The sequence below is a fragment of the Oxyura jamaicensis genome, chromosome 23 (genome assembly GCF_011077185.1).
Source record: "Oxyura jamaicensis isolate SHBP4307 breed ruddy duck chromosome 23, BPBGC_Ojam_1.0, whole genome shotgun sequence".
In the NCBI taxonomy this organism is placed as follows: Eukaryota; Metazoa; Chordata; class Aves; order Anseriformes; family Anatidae; genus Oxyura; species Oxyura jamaicensis.
This window is the reverse complement of record NC_048915.1, coordinates 3,929,803-3,938,368: the sequence shown is the minus strand read 5'-3', so window position 1 is coordinate 3,938,368 and position 8,566 is coordinate 3,929,803. Positions and strand designations below refer to the sequence as shown.

Here is an 8,566-nt window from a genome sequence, read left to right as displayed (position 1 = left end):
CAGCCCCTGGTTGAATTACGAGCAGCAGTCCTGGGGCTCTACTCTCGTAAATGAAATACATGCTGCGATGACTGCTCCATTTGCCAAGAGGCTGTTAATCGGTGACCCAGCGCAGTGCTTATAATCTGGTGTTTTCCTGATTTCACCAACCTCCTCCGGCAGTTTATGAGTACCAAGCGGGACCAGAAGAGCCCCGCTAGGGGTAACCTCGCTGCTGACACGTGGTAACACAGAAAAGGCTTTTTTGTACACAGGCAGGCTCAGCTTTCACAGATCGCTCGTTGGTTTGGCTGCTCTTAGATCCCATGGCAGAAACACAGCGAAACTTCTCCCTGCTCCACCAGCCACAGACGCCACCAGGGTCCGCGTCCTGGTGACTGTGACCTGTGCCACCAGGGCTGGGGACCACACAGGGACTGCAGCCAGGACAGTCAACCCGCCAGGGAAGCACTGAGACCTGCCCAAGGATGAAATGACCGAAGTACAAACAGGACTGGGCCAAAACATCCTGGCTGCAATTTTACCTGCTCTGACAGCATCGCATCCCCGGCATTCACTAACAATTAGCATTTATTATGCTTTATTAGCATAGATGCTGATGTAGCACAGAAGGCAAATTGAACTTGGCCCACTAGCTCCACAGTGACATTAAGCAAATCTGCTTTTTATTATTATTTATTTGATTCCTTTAATGAAGCAACAGGGACAGCTGCATAATTAAGGTCAAGCTGGGTTTTGCACTCAAAGTAAAACTCTCATTGCAAACTCTCCCTGAAACTCCACCACTTTAGAAAAGAAAAGAATGCTGCTTCTGAGATTTTTACAAGCGAGCCTCTTAGGTCAGTAATTTCAGTGGGAATTCTCCTGAAGGGGAAGATTTTATATATACCAGGATCAAAGGAAAGAAAACCTCTCAAGTTGTGAAGAATAATGACTAAAAGTGTCTGTTAATGCTGAATAATAAAAATGGCTTTTTTTTTTTTTTTTTTAAGTAGTCATTCTGCTAGCTGGGGAAGCAGAGCAGGGGGTAGAGGTGAGGTGCACGTGTGTGCAAAGGCACGTGGAAGCAGAAAGGCAACGTCCAGCTCTTCCTGCATCGTCCTCCTGGCTGCGAGGAGGGGCTGAGCTGGGCTGTTGACCCCGGCCACATCACCTCAGTGTGAGTGGGTGCAGCACCTTCCACCAGGGCTTTCCAAAATGATGGGATTTGACCCAGGCCAAGCATAATCTTGATTTAATCCTTAGGAAAGGTCAGAAGAGCAGGAGGACTGCAGCACACCAGGTCCGCAGCAGGGGGTTGGACCAGGTGATTTGAAGGCCCCTTCCCACCCAAAACACGGGTGTCCCACGTCAATAAACGCAGGGAAAGAAAAGTACATTCCCTCGCCAAGCTAAATAAACGCTACCTTCTTGGTTAGGGCTGCAGCATCCCTGTGAAGCCAGCACCAAGGGGCACGGTGCTGCTGCCAGCCCCTGGTCCACCTGTGCTCCCCCATGTGCCCCATGGCAGGGATGTCACCAATGTCACCGCTGTTCTTCAGGACCATGCTGGTGCCACCACTGCCAGACCCCACGACTGTGCCAGACACCTTGCAGCAAAAAGGGAAAGGAATGGGGGAATGAACCATTTAACGACACCTTTATTAATAAAAAAAGAGCATTATATTGGCCTGAAGTCCTCCTGAAACTTTAATAAAAGCTGAATAATATTTTTTTTCTTTTCTTTTCCATTTATTTCTAATGCAGGCCGGCAATGAGGACAGACCACGACTACTTTTAACCTGGCTGGAGGCACACCAGGTGCACAGGAGGTGGCCCCAAGCTGCCTTCTGCAGCACGTGGGGATGTCCCCATGCACAGCCCCGTCACGTAGTGATGGCCCACCGGCCCCACCGGGTCCCACCACGCCGTGTCCGTGCTGCTCCTTTCAGCATGTGGCAGTGTAGCAATGGGGATGTCCCTGTGAAAGCAGCATTTTTTTCTTCTTCTTGGAATTCTGATTAGCTGCGCTTGGTAGAGATGATGAGATTTAGCACAATGCAGTTTTGTAACTTTAATGAATCACAAAGATCCACCAGCATTCTGGAAACAGATATCCAGCAATCGGCTCGGAGACTTTCAACAAGGACACACACACACACACAGCCTGGCCTCGCTCACAGCTCTGCCCTCAAGTCCAGCGCTAATTCTCCTGCCTTTCATCAAGCCCTTTTGCAACACCAGCTCCTTTTCCCTGCCTCGCTCCCCATGCCGCCACCAGACGTGTCGCAGGGCTCCCTGCTACCGCGAGCCCCGCACCGCGCCGTCCCGCTCCCGAGCAGGCGGCGCTGCCAGGAAACAATTGCATTTCGGCTTCAGATGGGATTAATCGTAATCTGTTTGCATTGGCCTTAAATTCTCTTGAGGAGCTTTAGCCCTAAATGCAAGCCAGGCGGGGGCTGCGCTGCAGACCTCTGCGGGGCCCCCCCTGCCCGGCCAGCAGCGTGGCTGCAGGAGGACCTGGCTTAGAAAGATGCTAAGGAAACGTATGCCTAAAGTACAAGGAAAAGAGTGATTTAGGCTTAGAATTGCCTGAAATTCTTTGTCACTGGGTTTCTTAAAATTCAAGTGTGCAGCTAAGCCTGCAGTCCCCAGACCTCGGGGAGTTTTCCACAAGCTTCTTTTGCCTGCCTCATCGGGTGCGCCCTGGCTCTCTGATTTATCCGACGAGAAAAAAATTTGAGCTGTCATATTAAGATAAAGAGATTTATTTTTTCCTCATATCATAGCACCTCTGTGTTTTTTCTCTCTGTCTGAGGACTGCTCTGCTCCTCCTGCCTGTGGTGTGCTGAGTGTGCTCGGGCCCCTGCTGCGCTCAGCCCTCTGGGGCTGTCACGGTTGTGTCCGACAAGCTGGGATTGTTGAGGAAAACCTCTGGGTTTTGCAGTGTGAGATCTGAGAGCAGGGAATAATGCTGCTAGGTGAGCAGGCTTCACTGAACCCTTCCTGAGGCTGTGCAGGGCTGCATCTGCTCAAGATAAGAAAAAATTCCTTAAAGTGGTTTAATAATCCACCTCACCTGCTGTGGTTGGGCAGCAGGTGAGAAGCCCTGGTCAGGAAGGAGCTTTCCTTTCCCAGAGACACGTTAAAGCTAAAATCTTGCAGCTAATTTTGAATCCAGCCTTCAGAGAGGTGTTATTTTCATACAGAGATGTCAAGAAAGTGGGACAGTCATTATTAGCAGGATGCAAAGACACTCCATTGTGCTTTTCAGATTTTTCTTTTCCATTTCACAGCACCATACTGAAGTTGCCAAAGCAAAGCATCGTTTGTAATCCTAATATCTTTTTCCCAGTGTGGGACCCTCCTCAGATGGGCCAGATCCTCAGCTGGTGTTAAAGGTGCCTTTCTGCTAAGGCCAAGAGCTTCACATCGGCACACATCGACAGCTTGTCTGGCTCAAAAATTAGGTCCTTGCAAATATCAGATTGTGCAAACCAGGAGAGGGGAGGGACAGATGCAGGCGAAGGCAGGGGAAGCTGAATGAGGCCGGGATTAGTGCATTTCTCCATGCTCTGTTCTTTTTAAGACTTAATGCCCTCAAAGCCTGGCCATGCAGCTGCATGCAGACTTCCAGATCAAATTCCACACTTACTTGGTGGAAACAGCTTGATTTGCCAAAGGATAAAGGAAAATGTTTTCCATTAACACATCTAACACCCCCATTAGTGCATTCTTGGTTGTACTCAAGTGCTAATGAGATTTCGCTCTTACACCAGAGGAGGAGAGGCAGTAATTGGGGCACGTTTCATTTGCACGGCTGGAGAGGCTGAATTAATTGACTGAGATTAACCCTTCTGCATGAGACAGCAGCTATCCTGGATGGTAGCAAGGAGGAAATTAGTGACTACTGCAGCGATTATTAGATGACTAATAACAGGTGCAAAAACAGGTGAAAATGAGCAGTTTTGCAGCAGCAGTGCTAGTTTGTGCACCCCACCAGGGAGAGGGGCACAGAGACCAGAGGTGCATGCAGGGGTGTTAAAGCAATTTTATTTCATTCTCTACAAATTTTGCACGTGCTGTGCCCTTTACCTAGGGGTAGTTTAGGGAATTTCTCTCCTAGGGCAGCTCTTCCACTGCCCAGGAATGCACCGGGAAGCTTCCCTGGTCGGATGCAGCTCTGGAGAGAGACGCGTCCCATCTTAGCAAATGAGAAAAAGGCAAAATAAGGTGAGCAAATGTTTTATTTAATGGAGGGATTAATTGCTGGCATCTGTGATAAAAGCTCAGGGTTTCTTTTGTTTTGTTTTTTGCTTTCCAAAGTGGAATTTGTTTCTATCTCAGGATGAAGCAGGGATGTGGGGGCAAATTCTTTGGAGAGTCCCTTTGAGTCCCATCCAAGGAGGATAGCGAATAAAATGTGGCACATGTTAAACATGTAAATGAGGTACTGATTTACTGATTTATCTGTTTCTCGCATGAGATCTTCTTTGGCTGCATCAAAATTACTGTATTATTTATAAGCCTTAAACATTTAAAATTAGATGTGTGGTTTTAAAACAAAACATCAAAACCTTCATGCAAACCACATTGTTTCAATAAGAAATTAGATTAAAAAAAGCAAATTCAGAATGTTTCTGTGCTGGATCAAACCTGCACCTCATGTGGTTCACATCCACGTTGGATCCATTCTGCAGGACTGGGTTCTCTTTGCAATGATTTGCAACAGTGAACTCAAAATAAACAGATCTGGTTTCATTCAGGAATATTTCCTTGTTATTGAAAAGCATCGTTTTCTACACTGTCCCCTGACATTTCACGGGGAAATACTGGAGACTCGTAACCCGTCTGAGACACCGGGACACCCCGCTGGAGCCAGCAGCGCTGCAGCTGCTGCTCGCCCCGATGTGCAGCAGAGTGCTTGGGAGCCGTGGTCGGTGTTGCTCTGTGCTGGAGCAGAGCTGCCATGGGGATGAATTTTTGCAGTGTCTCTGCTTGTTTCTTGGTACAGCATCGTCTGTGCTATCAGCTGGGTCACGGCTTGCCAGCTCCTGTTTTAGGTTGTACAGCCACCAAGAGCTGATGGTGCCAGTGTGTTGTTGGCTTTGCTGTGAAAGTCTGCTGAAGGTAAGGTGTGTTTCTGAAAGGAGCTGGTCCTTGTGGAGCTAGCTGACCAAGGATTTGGAGGAAACTGCAAACCAGGGCTTGCCATTTCCATTTCATCCCGCAGAGCATGGTCCTCACCGACCTTCTCCAAAAAAAGATGCTCTGAGCTAATGAGCCTGGCCCTGTGCTGGGGCTGGGGTCCCCTCTGGCTGTAGGAGAGCCTGTGGGGGCCACCCCATGAGGGCTCCCATGGCCATACAGAGCTGGTGGGCTCAGAGGGATGACGTGCACTGAGCTCAGCATCCATCAGCTCGAGGTTCTGATGTGCTGGTGTATGGCACCCTGAGGCTGCGTGAGAGATGTGCTGCAGCACGTACTCAGCAGACACCGTACCTGACACCATGTCTCATCCACCACATTGCACAAGCAGACGCTTGGACATCTACGTCATGGCTGGAATTGTTCACCAGAGGTGAAATAAGTCTGTGCTGGGAGGGTGAACCACGGAGCTGCGTGCTGGAACGTGAATGTGGGCAGCCTCCCAGCCCCTCTGCACGCCCCTAGGTCCGGAGGAGAGGCGTGGATGCTCGCAGTCCAGCTTAACTCTCATCTCAGTCCCCACCATCATCCCTTCCCTTTCCAAAAACAAGAGGAAGAGTAACTATTGCAAATACCTTGCTGATTTGCTTGCTTGTAAGGGGTTGGCTGTTGCATACTTCTCCCAAGCCAGGCTAGATCTGCACCTTGGTGATCAGAAGAGCGGGGCTGGGGCTGCCGTGGCCTCAGACCTTTCAGTGGAGCTGTGAGAATCACGCCTTGGAGCATCGCAGGGTCCTGGATTCACTCATAGCACAACTTCCAGCTTCTGGCTGTTCCTGCAACTTGTGCGTTCTTCAAACGGGGGGGAAACGCCGATGTCTCTCGCTTACCATCACGGGCCGTTGCCCCAGCATCATCACCCCATAAACATGTCAACAGTGAAATGCAAACCAAATTACACTGGAGAAGCACAGCCATAGTCAGAGCCACGTTAGCCGGGTTGCTGCTCAGCCTGTAATTGAAACTGCAACGAGCAAATGGTCGAGAGAGGCTGAAGGACTCCAGGGCTCCTCGTCATGGGGTGAGATGCAGCTCAGGGTGTGCTGGGACCTGTGCTGCACCTCTTCGTGGGCTTGGGTCCCATGGTAGTGATTGGTGTTCCCAGCTCATGGGGGGAAAAAGTTACTAATTTTGGGACAGACCAACACCCCCACCCAACCACGAGGCCAAGCAGCCTGGTGGCAGGCACAGAAGCGGCATGGTGCACTGCTGGCCGGGCAGCCCCTTGGCTATGGCAGCGGCAGCACTCAGCTGTCAAGACGAAGTGCCAACCCATAAAAAAAACGTCAAGCGAAGAGCCAGGCTGCTCTCCAGGCTGCCCTCTGCATACTAGTGGGTCCCGCGTGCCGCTGCCCATTGTCATCGTGGGGTCTATGTCATCCTTTCTTCGCTGACCCTGATGTATCTCCTCCACTCCGAGCCCCGCGGTGGCCGGCAGCATGAGTCACGGCTGCCCTCCGCGGCCCTTCCCCTCCATCCTTCTCAGCACCCAGAAAACCAGAAATCTTACTGGAGGACAGGAAGCATTTGCTAACACCCCATTTAATGCATTTTTTTTTTTTTTTGAAGAGCAATGGAGGAGTTGAGGGGAAAAGCAAGAATTGCAGGAATTGCTCATTCCATTTCCTGTGGTTTCATAATTTTGTTGCTTACCAATTTTGAATTTCACGAAGCTTGTGGTTTCCCAACAGCCTTCGTCTGTGGGGAGGATACATTTCAGTAGCATACTGAACTGACATGAAATTCCAAACAAAAATAATATGACAGCAATTGGCATTCTAAACTATGTGAAAAAGAAATACAAATACCCCGCTGGCTGAGTTTGGCCCAGACGAAGGAAGCAAAGCAAAACATCCCAATGTCAGCAGGTTGCTTCTGAGCCCTCAGAAACTGAGATTGTCTGAGATCCTTGGTCCCCTTCTACGTGTGAATTATGGCCAAGGGTGGGCTGGGGGCGTTGTAGCCACTCTGCCCCACAACTGAGCGCTGGCTCCCGGGAGCGGAAAGCGCCCGATTGCATGTTGGAAAACCACCGTGTGTTTCCACTGACCGTGGGTGCTGGCAGCAGCCAGGTTGCAGTGGGTGGCAGGAAGGAAGTGGAGGGGGCTTTGGTGTGGTTTTTGCCCCCCAAATGAAAAAGAAGAGGTTTGCACTTGGCATCCTCTGGCTGTGTTTCTCTGCCCTTGGGGTGCACCCACAGCCCGGGGCATGGCTCTGTGCTCACCGTGCTGGGTTGTTGCTCCACGGTGATCACAGGCACAACGATGAAAGGCAACCAGGAAAGAGAAACATGTCCTGCTAAATAAACAGAGGAGCAGGAGCATGCTGTGATGATGCTTTACATCAGCCTGGGCACAGGCAGAGACATCACGATGAGCAGTGCTGCTGAGCCAGGCCGGGGATCCTCTGCACTGGGAGCTTGTGTGGAGGAGCCAGGTGGGTGCTCCAGGGAAGCTCCATCCTGCTGCAGCCCAAGTGGGGCTTGGGGATGCCAACAGAGGGAGTCCTGGTGGCCTTGGACCAGATCTGTAATGAATGAGACCCTCTGCGATGTTCCCTGCTGACCTCAGAAGCTGTAAGGTGAGCCTCGTGTGATCCCGTAGTGCTGGGACAGAATTAAAATCTGTTCTAAGTGTCCTGCTGGAACAGTCCGCAGATCGCAGTTGATTCGATACAGTAATAGCTGCTAACATCCTCCCCTGGAAACTGCTGGAGATTTAGCTTGTGTTTATTGAAAATAAACTCAGAGGTGAAGAGAAGCCTATTGGTGACATGAACTTGCAGCGAAGAAAATACATTTGTGAGCTCAGAATTTATAGCCTGCCTCCATAAAGCTGTCCAGAATCTGTGGATCTTTGCTTTAGATACTCATGTTAAAATAATTTTCATTCTGTTAAATGAAAAGTGCTTTAAGTTTGGCAGGCCTGTGCTGCTCATGCTCTCACCACTTCATAAATAATTCTTTATAATAACAGCTCAGAATAAAACAAAAAAAAAAAATGGGGGGGGGAAAGGGGGGCCAAGGTCTGCTCCAAGCTCTCCTTGTCGGCTGTAAATACCTCTCGCTATGATGTCAGCGTCGCTCTGACAGCATATCTGCCCAAATCACTACCACATGTGTAGCCAGGGGATGTGTTTTACCTGGACTTTCCACTTATTCAGTAATGTGGCTCGCAGTCCTGGCAGCCCTCTGACGTGGCTCGTGGTTCCAGGCTCCCCTCGATTTTCCTGTTAATCAGTTACTAATAATGGACCAGGCTGTTTCATCGGATCATCTTCTTTCTGCTCTCCCACCGCTTTTTCATCCTCTAAATAAAAATTGCTTCACACTTTCCCGAGTGCCTCAGATATGACTTAATTCAAAACATGCCGTCGCAGG

General features: G+C 49.9%; 1 long non-coding RNA gene across 1 annotated transcript; it reads left to right on the top strand.

Moving 5' to 3' along the window:
- Window positions 1-3,966: 3,966 nt before the first annotated feature.
- LOC118177563 lies at window positions 3,967-8,341 on the top strand. The gene is made up of 2 exons (XR_004755861.1): window positions 3,967-4,212; window positions 5,519-8,341. It is a non-coding gene; the product is annotated as an uncharacterized LOC118177563 (long non-coding RNA).
- The last annotated feature ends 225 nt before the right edge of the window (window positions 8,342-8,566 follow it).